The sequence below is a fragment of the Panthera uncia genome, chromosome F1, assembly GCF_023721935.1.
Source record: "Panthera uncia isolate 11264 chromosome F1, Puncia_PCG_1.0, whole genome shotgun sequence".
NCBI lineage: Eukaryota > Metazoa > Chordata > Mammalia > Carnivora > Felidae > Panthera > Panthera uncia.
The window spans coordinates 51566045-51589658 of record NC_064813.1 but is presented as its reverse complement, the minus strand read 5'-3'; positions in this window follow the sequence as shown (position 1 = coordinate 51589658).

The following is a 23614-nucleotide window of genomic DNA, read 5'->3' as shown; positions in this document are numbered from 1 at the left end:
ATAGGGTCTAATGGAAATAAATTTTGCTGGGGTACAACTCTTTTTTCTTTATTTCATAACATTTTCATGGTAGAATGGGGACAAGTATCCTGCTTCACAAATCTTCAGGTTAAGATTGTGCACATGATAGATTTTTCTATATTTGCATGAGAAAGATATATGTTTTAGTAGTTTCATATTACAAAGTTCCTCAAGATAAACTTTTCATGACAATCATTAATTTTTCTGAAAAAAGGAAAAACTAGTGATTAAGTATATCTGCCCCCAAATCAAAGTCAATGGGCCCATTCAATAATACCAAAGCTTTGGTACAAGGATGCATTCTGAATAATGGTAAGGGGACCAGTGGTCACATCTGAGTGTCTTAGATTTTGTTGTGCTCTAATACGAACATTTTCTGAGCAAGGCAATAACCTTATGATCTGTGCTATAGGGGAGGTTTGAGAGGCATCAATATATAAGGAATGCTTCTCTCTAGTTAAGTCTTGGCAAGTTCATCTATAAATATCAGTTAAACTGTCTTCTGTGAAGCAATCCAAGTTACAACCAACTGCTTGAAGAGGTGGATTTATTTATTTTTTAATGTTTACCTATTTATTTTGAGAAAGACAAAGCCAGCAGGAGAGGGATGGTGAGCTTGGCGGGGGGGGGGGGTGTGTGCAGAAAATCCCAAGCAGAGCCTGACATGGAACTCTATCCCATGAACTGTAAGATCATGACCTGAGCTGAAACCAAGAGTCAGACGCTTAACCAGCTGAGCCACCCAGCTGCCCCGAACAGGTGGGTTTGAAACAAGTTTCAGTGTGGAATCAAACCTGAAATATTAAGCATTTTATTAGACTCATTACATAAAGAGAGCTTATTTCACTGTTAAATAAAATTACTAATAAATGTGAAATATGGATATCCATCAGAAGTCAAATGGTCAGAGGCCAACTTGATGGTTTCTTTTAGGTTGTTGAGAAAAACAAAAAGACTAGAGAAAAGACAAGAAAAATGAGAAAAGAGAAAAAAAGAAAAGAAAATAGAAAAAGAAAAGAAAAAAAGAGATTGGGCCCAATAATATAGGTCCACTAACCTAGAATTTGATCAATAAAATTATGCTACTAATATCTTCAAGGTCATTTAAAAAATAGTGTATATACAGTTAGGACTTTACACTGCTGAAAAATTACTTGGTATTTATTACCGCATAATTCCTTGAATATCTTAAGTGTGTGTGTGTTTGTGTGTATTTTCCATTAAACCATTTGCCTAACATTTGCCTAAATATACAAAGGTAAGCAGCACCTTTGTCATTCTCAAGTTATCTGTCCCCCAACCACCAAGGGGCCAAGACTTAAAAAAAAAAAATGAATCCTCAGGAAAGAAAGGACATTTAGTAGTGCTATAGTGCAATTAAGTTCAAGCGCGTGCCCTCAAGTAGAATATTGACCGTGTCGTGGGCTGTGTTAGTTTGCAGTCTTCCACTGACCTGCAGACCATACTTTAAGAAGTTATTTTGAAGAATATATTTGTGGGGGTAAAATTTTTCCTGCGTTGGAGATTTACTTGTGTAAGTACAGAGTCAATGCTAGAGAAAAACTTCTAACATCTTGTAGCACGTAACTATTCAGATTTTATATTAAGGTGTGCGTTTTGATCACTTTGTTGGCACATCCAAACAGTACGGGTCTGACATTTGGGGCATGTGATGCTATTTAGGTAACTGTGTTATGGGACAAAAAACAATTAAACACCTTCTTTTATAGCTTAAATTTATGATCTAATTTATATGAGAGTACATTGTGGCTTACAGTTTGGAGAGACCAAATTTTAATTATAACCAGAAGGGAATCTGATTAAGAGAGGATGATCTTGATATACTCAGCAAGGATAATAAATAGCTTCTCATCCCATCAGCATTAACAGAGAGTGTCCGTAACAACACAACACTTCATCTGACAGCTTATAATGAGTCTGTAAGGTTCTCACCCTGTCTAAAAGCTTGTAGCGGTTTTATATTACCTCAAATTTGCTGCATTTCTACACAAATAATTCTCTAATTGCTGCATAAATTTACATTTTAAGCTTAACAGCAACTTAAACAGCTTCTAAACACCATTGATATTCAGGATGGTATCTAATGCACATCAAGACAACAAAATATTTCTTGAGACTCAGAAAATTATCCATCCAATTATTTCTATAAATTTATCATCTCAAACAATTATTGAGGCAGCGCTATTTCGCCTTTGCTTTTTTTTTTTCCTTGAACGTATTCATTCCTACAATAGATAAATGTTATTAGGAGTCTGTGGTAAAAAAAAAAATAGGTTTGAGATAACACATCATATATATGTATGGTATGTTTATTCAAGATACTCAATGCTGTAAAAATTTTAGTTGTCTAAGGGAAACTATACTATGGTATGTAACTAGATGATAATTCACTTTATTTGTGGAAAATATGCACATACCTACCTTTGGACAAATTCAAGTTGTAGGACAAAACCAGCTTTAAGAGAAATACTGAATAACCTTGAGCACACATTCCCTTCATCATTAATTAAAATATTAATGCATTCTAAAAATGTAGAGAAGTTTGATTCATGAAATTAAATGTATTTACCAAATCATTTTTTCTTAATACCAAAATATGCATACATATGTATGTAGATGCATGCACATACATGTTATATATAGGCAATTTAGTCCCACTCAATAAGCAAGTTTTTTTCCTACATATGTGCTGTGCTTCTGGTGGAATTTATATAAATTTGTAGCAGAATAATTTATGTAAAATTCTGGTTTGTTCCAAAGTCTCTTATCCTGGTCTTCATTTTAATTACATACTTTTTTCTCCCAATGCTTAAGGCCCTGAATATATGATCTTCTTACATACAATGTTTCTATCTATTGATGTACTTCCAGGGTGAAATAAAAGAATTCTGATGATCAGTTCAAACTCTTTTTATTACCTTGTTACTAAATATAACATCTTACCCTTTAAACAAAGCTTCTTAAAGGTAGTTGTTGCCTCCTGGTTAGTCCTAAACTGACTGTACTGTACCTTCAAGCAATCCCAATAAAACTTCTCTTGTTAAGGTCATCGTTGATTCTAGTTCCTAACTCAAGGGTCAATTTTCAGTTTTTAATTTATTTGAATAGTTTGTATTTAATTCCATTTTCTCTTTCACCCTTGTAAGTCCTCTCTCCTTTTGCCTCTGTATGACACTGCTCTCTTTTACTGAAAAGAGACAGCACTCCTATTCAGTGACATTTGAGGACATTTATTGATTGATCTATTTTTCAAGTGATAGTGTCACATAAAGCTCAGTTCTTAGAATATTTTCTTCTTACATAATTTTCAGAAATATTTTCTGCTTTCATGGTTTTAATTACCATACCTAACTGGATAAATGATCATTTCTTTAGTAATGAGAGACTAGGCATTTTGTAGTAATGAGCTAGCTCCCCATCTCTCCATCTTATCCCAATAACGGTTAAATAAACAGATAAGCTAGGGACCAGTACTCTTGATAGTCACTCAAAGGAAGTGGTGAGTTACACATTGTCTCTTAAAACATATTTGCAGATGTAGCGTATATTAATGCTCATCACATTTTATTGCCACGGCTTCCCTTACAACAACAGGAAAAGAGGTAGACTATTTGTGAATAGCTCTACCATCCCCCAACTTCTATTGCCCACTCATCTTAAGACTTATATATTGTTCTGTCTTTTGGAAACCTATACTTATACAACTATATGAATTTGAGACAAATGTCTAAAATGGAACTCATATCTTTTCACTCATGTTAGAACATCCCCTTTTTATTTCTTGTCTTAATGAATGTCATTTATTGCCTATCTGGTTGCTTCAGCTAGAAACCTAGGAAACCATCCTCAATTTGCCATCAGAGTGATCTATCTAAAATTAACTTTTTCATTCAAAGTCCTTTACTTTGACAAACCTTGTAAATATAATACAATTGAAAAGTAATTACTCTAGCAAACAGGGTTTTCATGATCTTTCCCGAGTTATCTCAGAAAACTGAAGATCCACTACTATACAATTTGCAACTTATGCTCTTTCCAAATTGAACTATGGATTCTCTCTCATTGTGAAAATTTCTCATGTTATTTTTTGTCTTTGGCATAAATGTCTAGTAGATCTTTCTCAGGACTGTGTTAAACTAATTCCTGATGGTCTTTTTGGATTCAACACATACTACCTTTTGTGGTAAACCTTCTTTGACTTCACATCTCCTATCTAATCTGGGACACATACAGTGAACTCAATTCACCTCTTCTCTTAACTTTTATTCACTTATATTATCATTTGTTAATCACAAATACTTTTTGACTACCCACTATAGAAATGATCCTTATACTCATAAAAATAAGCAGAATTAATTAGAGGTAGGTGGGGAAATACTCAATAAAACCTTAAATAGATAATATACAACATAATCATGTGCCATGGTACCACTTTTTAATAAAAATTTTAATGTTTTTTATTTTGAGAGAGTGAGAAACAGAGTGTGAGCAGGGGAGGGGCAGAGAGAGAGAGGGAGACACAGAATATGAAGCAGGCTCCAGGCTCTGAGCTGTCAGCACAGAGCCTGATGTGAGGATCAAACCCAGGAACCATGAGATCATGACCTGAGCCGAAGTTGGACATTTAACCGACTGAGCCACCCAGGTACCCTGCCATGGTACCACTTAAGGAAATAAAGAGTCACGTGATAGAGAGTATCTGGTAGTGTTGGGAGGTGCTTAATAATCAAGAAGCAGCTTCTCTGAAGAGATAATAGTTGAACTAACAATAACCTAGAAAGAGACATCTTCAGAAACAAACAAGACAAAAAACCCAAAAAACAAAAACAAAATCATGCCCAAAGGTTATGACACAGAAAAGGCCTAGTTTAAGGGACAAAATGGAGATGGTGTGTTCCCATTAGTAAGCAAGAAAGAGAGAGACTTGAGATAATTCAGAACAATATTATGTAGGGCAGTGTAGGTCAAAATCAGTTTTATCTTAAGAGTAATGGAAAGCCCGTTGAGGGCATGAAATTGGAAGGGAGGTTGATGAAAGAGGGGAATAAGAGAGTGAAATGATCTGATTTATAATTTTGAAAAGTGTCCTCTGGCTCTTTTGTCATCACTGAATTGTAAACTGTATAGGGAACACAGGGGACCATTGGAAATTGACTGCGGTAATCCTGTGAAAAGACATCACGTGTTAGCATATATCATCATCTGCGTTACCATCACACTATAGCACATCATAGTGTTCCAGAATTTTCTGTGGTATTTATGTGTGAACTTCATGTGGGGAGTATGTTGTCATCTCAAAGGCATAGCTTAGTGATATATGGATAAAAATCTTTTAATAATATTTGCTAAATGAGTTAATAGATTAAAAGACCAAAAAGTGAAAAAAAAATGTTGATGCATCTTAAGTGTATTTTTATAACATTGTTTTCACATATAATTATCCATTAATTATAAGTTAAAAATAATTTTGAAGAGCTGTCGGTTTACTTTTCAGAGGTAAATAATTTCAGGAAAACCTTAAAATTGCCTATGAAGTGGTTATGGATACCTTTAAAAAGTTTATATTTTTGTTCTGGGAGGAACTGTAAATAAGAGCAGAGGGACAACTGGAAGGCATTTAAATGTACAAAAAGCTTACAATTGACTCATATGCACCAAATAGTTTATTTGTGTACATAAAGAAACTCATAAACTCATGGGGGCGCTTGGGTAGGTCAGTCGGTTAAGTATCAGACTTCCGCTCAGATCGTGATCTCAAGATTCCTGGTTTTGAGACATGTGTTGTGTTCTTTGCTGACAGCTTGGAGCCTGGAGCCTGCTTCAGATTCTGTGTCTTCTCTCTCTCTCTGCCCCTCCTCAGCTCGTGCTCTGCCTTTCTCTCTCAAAAACAAATAAACATCAAAAAAAAAAAAAAAAAAAAAAAGAAACTCATGGATTTGGAACAGACTTCATTTTCTTCTCTTTTTCCTTCTATTTTTCCTCCTTCTTCTCCTTCTTCCTCTTCCCCTCCTCCTCTTCCCCTCTCCTTCTCTCTTTCCCTCCCCCTACCTCTTCCCATTCCCCTCCTTCTCCTTCTTCTCCTTCTTGTTCTTTTTCTCCTTCTTCTTCTTCTTCTCCTACTAATCCTTCTTCTTCTTTCTCTCCTCCTCCTCCTTCTTCTCTTTCTCCTTCCCCTCTTCTTCTTCTCCTTCCCCCTCCTCCTCCCCTTCCTCCTCCTCCTCCTCCTTCTTCTTCTTCTTCTTCTTCTTCTTCTTCTTCTTCTTCTTCTTCATCTTCTTCTTCTTCTTTTCTCCTCTTCTTCACAAAGTAGATTCACTATGAGGCTTTTCCACAATTGCTCATTTAAATGAGCTGAGAACTGAATGACTTTTGAGTTTGAGGTAAGATCATAAGAGCCTTACTCTTTAAGGATGAGAGTGAATTTAAGATGAAGAAATTCAGTAGAACAAAACAGATTAACAAGGAATGAATATCTGAATGTTTAGTGTGATGTGGATGCATTGAATGGAGGAAAATCCTCACTTACATACAAGAAATTTGATTGTGTATGCTCCTTCAAGGAGTAGATTGTATCTATGGGTTATTACATCTTTGACAGTTTCTGGTTTATACACAAGCACACACAAAAAACCCATATATGTGTTGAATATGAGGGGTGCCTGGGTGGTTGAGTCAGTTAAGTGTCTGACTTTTGATTTCATTATTTCAGCTCAGGTCATGATCTCACAGTTCATGGGTTTGAGCCCATGTTGGGCTCTGTGCTAATAGCATGGAGCCTGCTTGGGATTCTCTGTCTCCCTCTCTCTGCCTCTCCCCTGCTCAGGCTCTGTCTCCCTCCCTCTCTCAAAATAAATACACATTAAAAAATAAAATAAATGAATGAGAAAAAATAAATTTGAAGATGATAAGGGTAAATAAGGATGCTTGGTGTGATATGATCTTAATTAGAATTAACTGCACAAGTGACAAGAGGCTATAGTCTCATGTTCGAGAGAAAAAGTAATGCAAATAATAAAACAATCAGTGCAAAAGAGCTTAGAGAATTTTTGCATTTCTGTTAAAAATTAGAAAAGTGAATTAGAAAACAGTTTGTGGAGGATAAGCTAAAAGATTAAATGAAGTAGAATAGACAGTAAAGGAAATAAAAAATGGTAAGAGTCTTCAAGGTGATAAACATAGATTACAAACAATCAAGGGTGACTCTAAGTATGTGAAAAGAGAAAATGGTCTATTGGAAAGTTTTGAGATTATTTTTTAAATGTAAATTTCTCCTCTAAATCTGATAAACATTTTTATTTACATATTCTGCATTCTTAGGAAAAAACGAAAATACATGGGTTTTTGATATGTATGGCAACATTACCCTGCCCACAAAGTGAAGGTCTTTAACTAGCAAAATTGTCCTAATTTTAGCAGTCATGATTTTTAATCTTTTCTTTATTCAATTTATTTTGTAATCACTCTACTTTCATAAATTGTTAGCTTTTGTCATTGGTTTTCTAAGGAGCAGGCCTTATTGGAAAAAATCAGCAAAAATATTTGAACTAAGCATTTAGCAATCAAGATAATTTTCTTTCTTTCTTTCTTTCTTTTTTTTCTAGAAGGCAATTGAAAGATAAAGGGTCCAAATCATTACACAGTGCTCACACATATAATTGGAATCACATACCTTTTCAGCATAAGAATTATCTTATCCATTGTGGGCTTTATTTCTTAATTAAAAGAAAACAACACAATTCAAGTAATGATCATAGTTTCTTAATATTTATTTAAAGAACAAGTCACTTAAGAATCTAATTTATTGGGAGAGAAATCTCTGTGGTATGTTTGTGTAGATGTGCAGAGAGAATAAAGACTACTTAGAATAATAACACTCTCTTGCATTCATTCTCTGACCTTTTCTCTATAAAATAAATACTTTAGTCATTGGACTCTATCAACTTAAAATTTCTAATAATATTGTTAGGGACTGAAAGGAAGATTACCTTATATTACATATGAATGAATGTAATTTCAATGCCATTATTTTTAAATTTCTCTAAATATAAAAATAAAACTTATTTAGTAAGTGAGGAGAAGAGTGTGAACCCACATCACGGGCAAGCAAGCGCTCTTAACATTTGCATAATTTTCCTTCTAAACATTCATCTGTGTATTTACAAATAAATGTGATTAATATTGATTAAACAATCTTGTATCTGCTTTTGCACTTAACAGTTTCTCATGTAAACAATGGTTATTTCACAATCTTTGCAAACACAGTTTTAACGACTGCAACATATTTCAGTTTTATAGTTTTGTAATGACCTCCTTAACTATGCTCCCATTGCTGAACATTCATTTCTATTTATTTTTTTCTTTTATAAATAGTCCCAATATAACTGCTTTACATGCAAAGCCCTTGACCTTCTAGATCAGATGACTCACTCTTTTACTTGAAAATGCCATACTTTGTCTCAGGTCATCATCTCGGGGTTCACGAGTTTGAGCCCCAGAAGGGGCTCTCTGCTGTCAGCACACAGGCCGCCTCAGATTCTCTGTCTCCCTCTCTCTTGGACCCTCTCCTGCTTGCGAGCTCTCTCTCCCCCTCAAAAATAATAAATAAACATTAAGAAAAACAAAATGCCATAAACAAGCTCAAGTTACTATAAATTAAAACAAAAATAGTGTGTTGGAAGGCCAGTTTGACAATTTGATGGGTCACAGAATATAAACAGTTTGCCAGAATAGAAAGAATTCCAAAACCCTTGGAGCTTGTGACTCAACAAAACCATGTCAATTTTCTCTGGGTTTTTTGTTCTGCACAAGGTTGTGTATTAACTTCCCTCTTCTCTCCTTTGCTTCTTTTGGGTGCATGGAGTATAAGTGTGGCAGCTGCTGTCCTCCTAATATCTTTGATCACAGGTAAGAAGCTCACACAACTTCTCTCTGTCTTGCTCCAGACATGAAAATTCAGGAGGGTGTTCTTTAGCTCCACTTGGGTCTGACACTCATCACTGAACCTTCATACTTACCAGGAGGGGAGCAGGGTACTATGAATAACCCAGCTTGAGCCAGGTGTCCACCCCTGGACAGATGCCATAATATAGCACCTTTGCTTTTGCTTAAGCTAAGTGCACATAGGAGATGTAGACAATTTTGAAGGACCTTGTGACAGGCAAGCTACAGCACCACAGGAATATCCATTATTCTATTGACTGGAAACTAGATCCTTCCCAAGGCAGGACGTTGCTGCAAAAACTTGGACACTATGGTAGGTAAAGTTGTTTGGTCTAAATGGACTGGTTGAGGAAAGAGGAATGCGGGTGAGATCTTTCTACTAATAAAACAAAATGAGTTGTTAGTAAATATAAGTAGGCTTTCTGATGAGCCTCAGTCTGAAGTCTAAGGCTTAATATATTACCCGTGAAGTCAAGAACACAGTGTCTTGAGCACAGCTGAAAATCCAGCTGCAATAAAATTCTGTTAAAATGAATGGCAATATAAGTGTCTGGCCTCGTCCTGGAAAATTTAACATACAGAATGACTTCTGGACCTTCACACGTGATTCCTCCACATCTCCTGGGATGTGGCATTTATAAAACCAAATGAGTCCAAATGAGGAGTCTAAACCAGGGACTCCTCCCTGGTTACAATGTTTAAGTCATATAAACCCATGCAGCAAATTTTCCTCTTTGCACCCACCCAGCCAATTAAAAACTGTGTGTTAGCAGCATGTCTGGGATAAGCAGATATGATCATCGTGCTTATGAAGTTAGGAATACATTCTTCACTCCTAGCACCACTCGCCCTGCCCCACCACCATCAGAAGTACTCAACCTGCTCTGATACATCTTAATAAACATTGACATTTGAAAAGTGTTTATTTATTTTTGAGAGAGTGCAAGCAGGGGAGGGGTGGGGATGGGGGACAGAGGATCTGAAGCAGGCTCTGCACTGACATCAGCGAGCCTGATTGGAGCTTGAACTCAAAACCACGGGAGATCATGACCTGAGCCGAAGTCAGATGATCAACTGACAGAGCCACCCAGGGGCCCCAAACATCGACTTTTTAAAACAAACTTTATACAAGATTATAGGTGGCCACATTTCTCAATTTGCATGATCCCCAAGAGACTAACTAGAAAAAATTTGAACTCTGTTCACATTTTCACTAAGTATGCCAAGACATACCTTACAAAGTTTAGGGAGCAAAGGAATAGTCTACCAGGTAAAGTGGAATGAGTGTCGGGTCATGGAGGCTTAGGGCTCTCCATTAGCTCCTGCCTCACTCACAACCACCAGGGCTCTGGGGTTTTAGTGCCTTGTACTGACAGAACACTTGGCTAGCAGAGACTCCAAGGACTGTGTGGTCAGAAAAGCTCTCTGAAACTCGAGGTTAAAATATCAAATATTTTTGCTACAGAGGGTGGCTCATGTGTCTTAAAGCTTCTGGAAAAATAGAATAGCAGATACCACTGAAAGAGACTTGAGATGCTCGGGATCTTATTAGGTCTGAGACCACTGTTTCCCCACCAGGTAAGGCAGGAATCTGAGCCTCAGGACTCACAATACAGCACTGTGTAGATCCTGAGATTCTTGGCAATGCTGGGGACAGAGAATCTCTGGATGAAGTGAGACTTTCTGAAAGACACATAGATGAAATTTCAGTCCCAAGATTCAGGATATAATTGTAAAAGTGACACATTGTATATACCCCTTAAGGAAATTCAAGGCACATCAGGTACTCTAAGAAAAATCAAATATTTATCAAATCCATGATTGACAAGAATTTTCTAAATTTAAAAGCTGTAGAAGATACCATGAAGGCACATAAACATGCATTTGATTACTGAAGAAGGAAAAGGCATTCTTGGATCATAAAAATCCACCCCAAATAATAAGATAATAAACAGAAAACAAACTGCCATAAATGTTACAACATTATTCTTAATATGCTCATACCAATTTCAAATTGGTTAGAAAAACAAACTAATAGTGTAAATAATATGGTGAATACCTACCAATTTTAGAGAAAAAACTATTTTTGTACCTACACACACCCGCACACAGACAACACATGCTTAAGTGTACATGTATTATTGTTATGCAGCAATTAAAAGGACGATCACCATTTCTTATATGTTATCTCTACTTTTGGCAGTAAAAATTTTTATTGTTAAGAGATAAATATGGTTTTCTTTTCAAGAGTATTTTGAACTTATATGTTTTTAAACATATTTTCAAATTGCTATTTTTAAAATTTACATGTATCAGCTTATATTTGTATCACCTGGTTGAAGCATAAGATCCTCATCAATTGGGTTAGCTCGCATGTAAGGAAAACAAAATACACTTCCTATTCCATGATTTCCCTGACATTATCTGGGAATGAACAGTTTAGTAATAAAGGCTTTTAAAGCTCACGTATTTCAGGAGTAAATTTCCACTATGTTGCCCTATGAGGGATGCATCATCCTGGGACTCAATTCTGTAAGAGCAATAAGGACTAGTACCTGCGAACATGAGCACCTGTGAACGTTACACAGATACTGGGAATTCATTCTCCATGAGTCCGCTTATGCAGTAAGTAGGTATCTGGCTTTTCTCTGTGCCAGAGGCTGTACTCTTACGGATGAGTAAGAGTGTTCTCTAGTTGCTTACAATGAGGAAAGAACAACAATATTGTTTGAGTTTCTCTTGGGGTTAATTCAGTGTGTGTGTGTGTGTGTGTGTGTGTGTGTGTATACACACACATATATACTGGAAAAATTCAGAAAATACAATGTTTTTTTATTTTGTTCATTCCTAAATTTCATGATATAGGAATGTTGGATTGGTGCATTTTTTTAAAAAAAATTATTTATTTTGAGAGAGAGAGAGAGAGCAGACAGAGGTGGAGAGAGAGAGAATCCCAAGCAGGATCCACACTGTCAGCACAGAGCCCGGCACGGGACTTGATCTCACGAACTGTGAGATCATGACCTGAGTCAAAATCAAGAGTTGGAAGCTTAACTGACTGAGCCACCCCAGCACCCCTGGATGGGTACATTTTTTAATGAACATAATTGTGAATTATGTTCATATGAACATATGAAGAATGTAATTTCATTTAATATTCATAATAATGATATCAGTATTTGGCATTTACTGTGCTTTCACTGTGTGCCAGGTACTGTTCTGTGTTCTGTCATGTGTATCTCTTTGTATTTTCACAAAAATCCTAAGATACTGAGGTACAAAAAATCCTTTTATCTGTTATTACAGTTCTACATATAGAAGAGCATTTGTTATGGACTCAATGTGCGTGTCCTCTCAAAATTTATATGTTGAAATGCTCACCATCCCCCCCCCCACTCCCGCCTCCCACACAACAGTCAATGTGATGATATTACGAGGAGGGACATTTGGGAGGTAACTAGGATTAGATGAGGTCATGAGGGTAGAGCCCTCATGGATGGGCTTGGTACCCTTCTAAGAATCAGAGAGTGTTTGCTTCTTTTCTCTTCTCCGTCACGTGAGTGTCCAAGTCAGCACTCTGCAACCCAGTAGAGGATCCTCACGAGAACCCTGCCTTAGTGGCACCCTGATCTTGGACTTCCAGCCATCAGAACTGTGAGAAATAAATTTCTATTGTTTATAATCCTACACAATCTATGGTCCTTTGTTATAGCAATCCAAAGGACTCACATAACCTCTGAAAATGGAAAGCTATTATCATTTATTTTGTGACGAAATTTATTTGGTGCTATACTTCAGAGCTGAATTGATTTGAGGTTAATAATAGTCTTTAACTAAACCTACTTAGTTTGAAAGTTTGTATGCTCGGCTGAAAAAATATTGTCTTTTATTATGAATAATGCTGTGGGTTGTTATGGAATATATGGAATATGAGTGAATTACCTCACTACCATACAGTTTCAACTGAAAAATACATACAGATCCAAGGGTTTTGGAAAAGGTATTGTGGATCTCTTTCTCCCATTTACTAATGAACAAGCTGAGGCCCAACGTGCTCAGGAAACTTAAGCAGGGTCACATAGTCTGTAAAAGAACTAGTATAGAAACCCAGTGGTAGATGGCTAAAAGTAATTTTCCTAACTAGACTTCAGGAATGACTAAAATATTCACATACAAGTAAAGTATGAATAGCCATTAATGAATAAATGCTGTAGAAACATTATAATTGAGGCGGGAAAGCTTTTGCCTGGATATCTTGAAAAGAAGAATTCTAACCCAAGTTCTATTACTAACCAGCTCTGTGACCTTGAGCAAGTCTGTTAAATTATCTCTGTCCTAAATTCCTGTTCATGTGATAAGGATCATTATACCTGCCTTACAAAAATCTTGTGAAGGTAAAATGCTATAATTGTGTCAAAGTACTTTGAAACTAATTAGTGCTGTGCTTATATAAGATGTTATTATAACAGTTTCATAATATAAAGGGATAGTTTTATTCTTTTAAATTTAAAAAAAATTAGAAAAAATTCAAACTTATAATACTCAAGAGAAGCATTTCCCAAAGTGTGCCTCACAGAACACTAATCTGTGAAAAGCTTCAGGACAAAAATAATATTGTGATCCAATACAGTTGAAAAAAGATACATATCATATCTTCCTTTTAAAGATTCACAAAGCTAATGTAAATATCAAAGGTTCTTAGAGTCTCGCTTAAAGAAAACTTTTTTTTTCCTATATTTAATCCAGGACTTCCAAAATTTATTAAGTCACCTTTCAGCAACACCTTTGAACATCTTGTGGAACCATTTGGCTGAAAATGGTATAGGAAATTTCCACAGAAGAATTAGTATTTAAAAGCCCAAGATTCTCATTAATACTAATGTGTATTTTGTCTCCACATGGAAAATTATTTATTTTGTGAGTACCACCAATTCTGTTTACATTTAGAAAAGTATACAGGTTTTTCTTCTACCAAAAATGTGTTCTACTTTCAAAAAATATTATTTGGTTTTTCACCAAGATTTCTTTAATAACAATGTATCCTAGTGGCATAGCAGTAACTCATTAGAGTTCATTAACATTTTTGTAGGCCTGTCATGTATAAATATCATCAACTTTGAAAGAATTCTTCTTTCTCCACCTTTTTCTTATTTTATTTATGTTAAACAAAAAGTGCATCCACAGTTCTTTGGAATATTCCTCTTGGGATAAACTCAAATGATTAAATTTATTTGACTGAGAAATAGGGTGTCCAGATATTTGGTCAATTGCCACTCTGGATGTTTGTTTGAGAGTGTTTTTGGATTTAACATTTAAATCAATAGACAAAAGCAGATTGCTCTCCCTAATGTGGGTGAGCCTTATTCAATCAGTTGAAGACATGACTAGATCAAAATGCTGACCCTCACCTGACTATGAAAAGTCCTTTTGCTTGACTGCCTTTAAAGTGTGACATGGGTTTTTATTATGCCATCAGATATATTGCCAAAATGAAAATTTGACTCTGCTTAAGTGTAAAGTCTGCCAGACTTTGGGATGGAACTTATAAATTTTCTTGGTTCTTAGGACCTCAAGCCTGGTCTGAAAGTACCCATTGACTCTCTTGAGTCTTCTGGATCTCTGGGGACATATATATTATATAAAGATTCTCTGGACAACACTGACTAATATAGATTTAAGTACTGAGAATGGTTTTATTTTTTTTTTTAATTTTTTTCAACGTTTTTTATTTATTTTTGGGACAGAGAGAGACAGAGCATGAACGGGGGAGGGGCAGAGAGAGAGGGAGACACAGAATCGGAAACAGGCTCCAGGCTCCGAGCCATCAGCCCAAAGCCTGACGCGGGGCTCGAACTCATGGACCGCGAGATCGTGACCTGGCTGAAGTCGGACGCTTAACCGACTGCGCCACCCAGGCGCCCCCTGAGAATGGTTTTAGAGGAACAGAATTTTAAGGTGAGTTTTATGAATTGGATATGGTGTTTTGGGAATTGGATTCCTAATATAATTAGATTTAAAGATGCTAATGACTCTATTCCCAGTAGTAAAAGACAGCACTGATAATCCATGATGTGATTTGGCAATAGAGATACACAAGATATTTCCATTCGACCACTAATCAACCACTTATAAAAAGCAAGGATCTGGATGTCTGTGTATATAACACTCTTGAACATTTTTCTCAAGCTAACAAATATGATGAAAATGGCTGGTTTCTCCTAATCTTGCTGGACAAAGTTGGGAAAGAAAAGGATGAACTAAAGAATTTGAATTTCCAGCTCAAGCACTGCATAAATGACCTGAAATCTTCTATGAGTACCCTAAAGGAGACCTTTATTTCTTGTAGCTGAAAGCTGAGATTGCTAAAACTCAAATGAAAATAGCCCATCCTGTGGGTGGCTGAATTACAACACAATTTTCTAGCCTTATAGAGTGTCTATTGCTGAGTGAGGGCACAAAATGTGATGGGATAGGGTCCTGATAGTTGGAATGGAAATATGTAGGAAGACCCTGATGAAGTTAGGGACATTGAGCCCCTGATTTCTGATGAGTCTTCTTTGCCAATGGAAGTGGCCTGTCTATTCCCAGTGGGAGAAATCTCTCTACTGTCATCTGAATGAATAAGCGCTACATTATTTGAAACAAAATGAAACAAAACAAAACAAAACTATATTGGCCTCCTCTGAGGCAGTTGCCATGCAAGACAATCCTGATTCTTCTTAGGACCCACCCCATGACCCCTCTTTACTTCTATACCTATCACTAGACTCAAGTGCCATCAGGTCCCTAAGGTGAAGTGCAAAGTATAACCCATAGGAGATGTGCTATAGTCCAAAAGAACTACCTAAATTTTCTAACTTATATGAACAGAAATCCAGGCGACCTGTGTGGGGATAAATATTAAGTGTGTGGGATAATGGTGGAAGATGCATACTTCAGGCCCAATTTACTGATATGAGCTCACTAAGCAAGGATTCTGTGTTTAATGGGACAACTCAGAGAGTTACAAAGGACTATGACAGTTTGCTTGGTTGATGAACTGAAACAGACCAAAATGTAGTCCACAGTAAGTGAGGTGGACCTCACCTTGTTGATTTAAGGGAGAGAAAGGGATTCAAAGACTCAGGGAGACTGGAATGTTAGAGTGGATTTATCATAAAAGACATGACTCTCGCCACCAATGTTTCACCGCCATTGTGAGCAATAAATTTGTTGGGGGCCCCTAATATCCTTAAAGAGCTCTGTGATTTTTCTTGTCTGTAACAGACCTCACAGAGGGTAACTGAAGTCATTTAGGAAAACCTAAATTCAACTGGAATAATTGGATCCTGGATAGGGTGGCCAAGTGGCAGCCTTCAACCACCAAAGGCAAAGAGGGCACAGATACTGTCCTGGGCAGCACAGTCAAAGCAGCAATCAGAGTAGTCTGAGTTGTGTGGCATTGACTATGGCATTGGCTAGTTCACCATAATTTCCCAGAAGTGAAATATATAAGACTAAATAGGTGTCACTAGAAGTGAAATAAATAGGAAACCTACTAAATTCTTACTTGATCTGTATAAGCAGAACCATTCTAGGTCAAATGAACAAAAGGGCAACATAAATCTAAAGAGAGAGTTGTGGTCCTTCAATTAATTTTCAAATTTGAGCTGATTTACCAACCCCAAATCCCTCACATGAAGGGGAGCTTGAGTCCCCTTGAAGAAGGACCCTCCAACACTGCCAAAACCATATGCTGTGCAAATCTTTCTCCCAGCCTTCCTCTATAGCCATTTACCAGGGTACACTGGGGAAAAGGAAATCATTAGAACTTTTGGGGATTCCAGGAGACCCCAATATCCCTGTGGTCTTCCAGTCAGAGTAGGGGCTTGTGGAATTCAAGTGATCAATAGAGTTTTAGATCAGTCCCATCTTACAGTGGATCCACTGTGTCCCTCAGCCCATTCAGTAATCATTTTGGTGAAAGATTTCCTTAAAATCTGAATTCTTAAAATCTTGCCCTCTGACTGTTTAAAATAACATTCCAAGGGAAGCACATGTCTTTGTGTGTTAGATATTTTGAAGTATAAATAATGTTTTTTTGGCCAGCAACCTATGGTGCTGTTGAAAGAAAGACTGCCAAGATAAGAACAGAGAGAGGCTATTTACTCGGAGTCAGTCACCATTACTAGCATTTGGCAACAACTCAAAGGCAAGCAGTGGAGTGGGAAAGCTTTATCATATATCAAGCAAAGGCTCCAGGTGTGCTCTGATTGGAGGCTGTTGGCTCCGCAGAGCTGGGGGTTGGGCTAACTAGAAGTGGGGCATCCTATGTGATTGATTTGGAGAGCATGTTTGGCATTCTGTAGTTAGTCCTGAGACAGAAGCAAGGGCAAACATTAAGGAAGTTGGCAGTCATTGATCAATTGACCATGGCCTGATCATTCTAGGTCAATTGCTATAGAGGGTGGTTGTTTGGCTTTTGGGATGGTGGCTCAAAGTTTTTGGATCAGGGTTCTATTGCCCTATATTTTCTGTCCATTTGTATATTCAGTCTCTAAGTGTGAATTACCATAACATTACAATGAAATGACTTTCAAAAGCAAAAATATGAAATATGACATCATTAAATCAAGGAGGGGAAGGTATCCTGGCACATGCATAATGGTGATTAGGTCTCTCTCAAAAGTACCCCATTGCTGGCTGAGGGTATGAATGCATAGGTCAAAGTGGTTGATACTGGTAGAGAGGTGAGGTGGAATTTCTGAAAACACATACTGTGGATTTAAGTAATAAACTAAAGGCACACACAGCCTCTCTTTTCTGCAAAAAGATGCATTATCTCTTCTAGTGCACATTGTTAGACCATACCTTCTTCTGATCTAGCTTTAATTATGGCAGCATCAGCAAATTCCACACTGCCTCTCCAATTTAGGAGATTTTGCTGGCTGACTCTAGTCAGTTTATCCCAGCAGTTGGTCTACTAATTCACATTAGCCCTGTGGAAGAGAAAATTGCACTTAAGCAGAAGAGTGATGTGCTCCAATGATAAATGTTCACGAACTAAATCCTTCAATTCAGGAATATGAAAAGGTGTGAAGCAGACACATTGGTTACTCATTTTTTTCTTTGAATTATCATTTTCATCAATCATTTTCAAAACATAAATGGACTCTTTTGTTCCCACTCAACTATATCTCCCATATATTATCTAAGAAGAATGTATGCATGTCACGACTTTAAGAAAATGATGTATATGTTATTGTGAAGTAGAGCATTTATTTTTCAAAAGTCATGAAAAGAAAAAGCTCTTTTTCTCCCATAGCGATAAGATTGTTTCACTAAAAGTGTTGGATTCCTTCGTCTGTCACAATTATTGTCTAATACAATTATATACAGAGTATGTATGTTACAAATAAGATACTTAAATGTTCTTTTGTCTTTTATTTTCATACTTGCATTGAATAAAAGCTTATCACGTATACCTTCAGTTCCTCAGACAAGTCTTTCAAAGTCGTTCAGAGCTCTGTAGACAACTATGTTGCAAACAACACAGCGCTTTGCTTCACAAATTGAAGTGCCCTCAGTAGCAGAGAATGCAGTCGAGTTCTTAAGTGCCATTGGAAGTCACGTATCACAGCATTTTCAAGGTTCTTTGGAGGTTCTCCAGGGTAAGTTTGGTCTGTTTCTTAGAGGTCAAGTTGTTCGTGTCTTTACGTGGTTGCCTTATGGGTCCCTGATCAGAGAGATGCTGTTTCCTATGCAAAATGAACTATTAGTGCAAGCAACTCAGCATTGCCTCTGCTTCTCAAATTTGATTTTCACTCTGACAATCTTGTGTCCTTGTCTGACTCAAAGGTCTCTGATTCACGATTTAGGAAAACAGACATTACAGTAAGTAATAAAATAAAAATGTTTAGCTTTCCTTTGCATTGTTGATGGAGATTGTCCCTCTTTGGAAAAATGTCTATTAAATAAGCTGACATCTCACCCTTTATCACTAAACTCATATCTGATAGTCTATTACTCAGATGTAACAGATATTCGATTTTCTGTATTTCATATTCTCCTTCAGAAATCTTTTGTTTCAATTTGAAGAAAGTAATGCGTTAACTTGGCATTTAAAAACTGATCAGTTCATTCCTCATAAAAAGTGAAGTATATCCATTTATTTAAGCAAAATTCCACCAATGTTTTCTGGTTATAATTTGTCTAAAGAGGTGAATCAGTCTCTCTCTCTCTATATACATATACAATTTACCATTTTTATAATATCAGTGGATAAGAGGGAAAAAGTGGAGGTGAGAGAATATAAATAAATGGTAAATGGCTAATGGTGTATGTGGTTACTATGCAGGCAACTGCGATCTCACTTTTGCCTGTTGATTCTGTTGAAAAAAAATACTGAAAAAATTACATTTCATGTCTTCTGAAATTTACTCACCAGTTATTTTAGCATCAGTATTTTGTAAATGATCAACTTAATGGTGTGGTATGAGAATGAAATCTGACTTCATTCTTTGCCAAGATTGTTGCAGCAATCTTGAGTCTATATTCTCCTTCCAGCCCCTGTCTTCCTGAGACTGGCTGCATCGAGACCTCTGCCCTGGAAATTTCTGTGCAATATTGACTTCAGGAGTAGAATTCAGGGACTCCTCCGTTACATACGACACCCAGTGTTCATCATAAGTGCTCTCCTTAGCACCCATCACCTATCTAGCCCACCCCCACCCACCTCCCTCCATCAATCGTTTGTTCTCCATAAGACTCTTTTATGACTTGCTTCCCTCTCTCCTTTTTGGGTATACCCTGATGTTTATAGCAGCATTATAAGTTTCTTTTATTTTTTATTTTGAGAGAGGGAGAGAGAGAGAGAGAGAGAGTGAGTGGTGAAGGGGCAGAGAGGGAGAGGGAGAGAGAATCCCAAGCAGGCTCCTCACTGTCTGCATAGAGCCCTATGTGGGGCTTGAACTAACAAACTGTGAGATCCTGATCTGAGCTGAAATCAAGAGTTGGAGGCTTAACCAATTGAGCCACCCAGGCACCCCAAACAGCGTTATCAAATTGCATTTTTTTAAGTTTATTTGTTTATTTAGAGAGAGAGAGAGAGAGAGAGAGAGCACACAGGAGTCGGGGAGGCACAGAGAGAGAGAGGGAGAGAGAATCCCAAGCAGTCTCCATGCTGTCAGCGAGGAGCCAGACACAGGGCTCCGACTCCTGAATGGTGAGATCATGACCCTGGGCCAAAATCAAGATTTGGATGCTCAACCGACTGAGCCACCCAGGCGCCGTCTAGTTACATTGGATTGTAAACCCCATCATCACACATATTTTTTAAGCGAGCATAAGCGTTGGCCCCTTCAGTTGTGAGACATATTTTCCCACGTAGAGGAGGAAAGAACGTCCGTGAAAGTCGTTATGAGTGAGGGGAGCAGATGCCAGCCGAGAGTCCAAAGAAGAGCAATACCAAGCAGCTCTCAAGCCACAGAAAATTTCATTTTCTGGAATTACCAATTGTTTTGGGTCCAGGTTAAGAATGATATTAACTTGTCTGCAAGTGGCAATCTAAATGGGTCAAGTCCAATTGCTGCCGACTGTAATCGCACCTGTGCTAATACTGGGATATCTAGGGAATAGTGCCATTTAGAGAAATGGAAAAGTGAAATTGAAGTATAAGATGGCGTGGCCCTCACTCTATGCTTTATTCACACTGGCAATTTAAAAGCCTCACATTTGATCTTTTCGGGCACAATACCACCTAAATTCCTTCTTCCTCTGTGTGTTCAGGCTGGGGGTGATGGGCGGCGATGCATTATTTTAAGTACAGATTTCCATGGCCTGCAAAGGCTGAAGATAGAACCCTTTGAAAAGGAACCGAGAGACAAAGCCGATTAGCTCTCCCTGCGAGCGCCTCGATGTGCAGTTTAAAGAGTGTGTTTGGCCCACCGCTGGCAAGCTATTTAGTTCCTGCCAACAATGCTTTCTCTAAGATGACAGCAGGATTTGTCAGTGGCTGCTGCCTGACAAGTTGAAGGGAGAGAGGTGCAAGGAGATGGAATGACGCACACGGCAGCGCAGCCTCCGGGGTTCAGCTCCGTCGTGGGGCGCAGCCCAGCAGGCAGCCCAGCCGGCAACCAGACAGAGGGCGCTGTTGGGGGCCAGGACCGTGTGTCGTCCGTGAGAGGGAGAGGCTCCACCGCTCAAGCTGGTTTTTGAAACGACTTGTTTCAGAGCTCATAGCTGCTAAGGGCACACCGAGGTCCAGCACAGTGAGTGTCGCGTAAAAATTTAAATTACAAAAGCCCAAGGGTTCATATTTGGAGGTGGGGAGAAGAGAGGAGACGAGGAGGCACGCTTTTCAGAGGCGTGGAATGTGTGATCAGTGTGCACCGCAGAGTGGAGGTGACATGGGCCATGCTGCTGCTGTTCTCCTGAGGTTTCTCACCGGGAGGTCGCCTCACGCCCTGCAGCTACTGCGTTCCTAAAGCTCAAAGAAATACAGCCCTCCCCCCCTTTTTTTTTTTAGCATTTATTCATTTTTTGAGAGGCAGGGAGAGACAGTATGAGCAGGGAACGGACAGAGAGAGAGGGGACACAGAATCCAAAGCAGGCTCCAGGCTCTGAGCTGTCAGCACAGAGCCCGACGTGGGGCTCAAACTCACAAACAGTGAGATCATGACCTGAGCTGAAGTCGGTCGCTTAACCAACTGAGCCACCCAGGCGCCCACCCCCCAACTGTTTTCTTTTACAGTATCTCTCCTAAAATCATGCAAACTAGTTTAAATAATTTCACCCAATGCTGAGAGAATAAAGCGACTGACATGGTGTGCCATTCTCTAGTTTAGCCACTTTATTCTAAACTATTTTCAAGGGAAATTTTATCCAGGTCTAATTTTTATCTTATGCACTGACTGTAGAATATCATCTCCAAGTAAGAAGAACACCATGGCAAGCACAGTCACTTCTCTGGAAAAGGGCAAGCGGACTTGAAAGGCCTGTCACGGTCGGTGGGTTACAGTCAAGCAAATGGGCCACCCTTCCTCAGAAGAGCATTATGTACACCCGCATTTGCACTTTGATAGTGAGAATCATGTGTAATGCTTACAGTTCTTTTTTTTTTTTTAATTTTTTTTTAACATTTATTTATTTTTGAGACACAGGGAGACAGAGTGTGAACAGGGGAGGGGCAGAGAGAGAGGGAGATACAGAATCTGAAACAGTCTCCAGGCTCTGAGCTGTCAGCACAGAGCCTGACTCGGGGCTCGAACTCACAGACCGTGAGATCATGACCTGAGCCGAAGTCGGACGCTTAACCGACCGAGCCACCCAGGCGCCCCTAATGCTTACAGTTCTTGATGTGATGACTGCACAGGTACTAAAATTGTCACCAAAGATCATTACCCCACACAATGATATATGTTTAAAATAATGATTTTTATTATCTCACATACTTAAAATGGCAGCCAAGCCTGTGGGTGAGTGCAAGATGGTTCATTGGGGTAGGGAAAGAAAACACTAGAATCCATACTTTTTTTGTAATATAAAGGAGGAATAAATTGATCTTCATTAATTTTGATCATGAATGGACAATTTTGCCCTTTTCGGTTTTTGTGTCAAACAAAATTGTCTTGTGTACCACACATGAATGCACTGAGAAATACTGAACGTTTCATAGGAATCAAAATACACAGCTACTTGATATTATTATTATTATTTAAATATATAAACTTAATCCTGAGGCACGATAAATGCTTTATTGTTTTATTTAAAGTTTATTTATTTTGAGAGAGAGCTAGCACGTGAGGGTCAGTGAGGGACAGAGAGAGAGGAAGAGAGAATCCTAGGCAGGCTCCCTGCTGTTAACAAAGAGCCCAATACAGAGCTTGATCTTATGAATGGTGAGATCATGACCTTAGCAGAAGTCAAGAGTTGGATGCTTAACCGACTCAGCCACCAGGCGCCCTTTTTTTTTATGGTTAAAAATCAGATCTGGATAACAAGTATTTCATGGCTGGTGTCTTAACAACTCAATATTGATTTTAATAATGTAAATATTTGATTACTTAATTATTTGATTAATTAATTTTACCGTCAGTTCAAAAGGTTGTTTTAACCTACTGTAATAACCTAGCTTCCTCAAAAGTTAAAATTAAAAATATTGTTTTTAAAAAGAGCTTATTCAAGGATAGCTGCTTCTCCTGTTCAATTGCTGTTTACTTTGTTCTTTCAGAGACCTGCCTTAAAAAACATTTTTTTTAATGTTTTATTTATTTTTGAGAGAGAGAGAGACACACACACAGCATGAGCAGGGGAGGGGCAGAGAGAGAGGAAGACACAGAATCTGAAGCAGGCTTCAGGCTCTGAGCTGTCAGCACAGAGCCTGATTCAGTGCTCAAACTCACGAACCTTGAGATCATGACCTGAGTCACCAAGGTGCCCCAGGGACCTGTCTTTTTGTCTGGAATCTTCCACATGTATTGGGTGGAAATGTTTACCTTTACAGTAGAATTATTTGTGGCTTTCAATTTTTATAAATATTTCATTTTGGGGGTACAAATTTCACTGCTGTTGACCAAATTGGCTGGTTTGTTTTTTGTTTTTTGTTTTTTGTTTTGGATTTTGGTTTTTGGTTTTGGGGGGGGGGGGAGTTGTT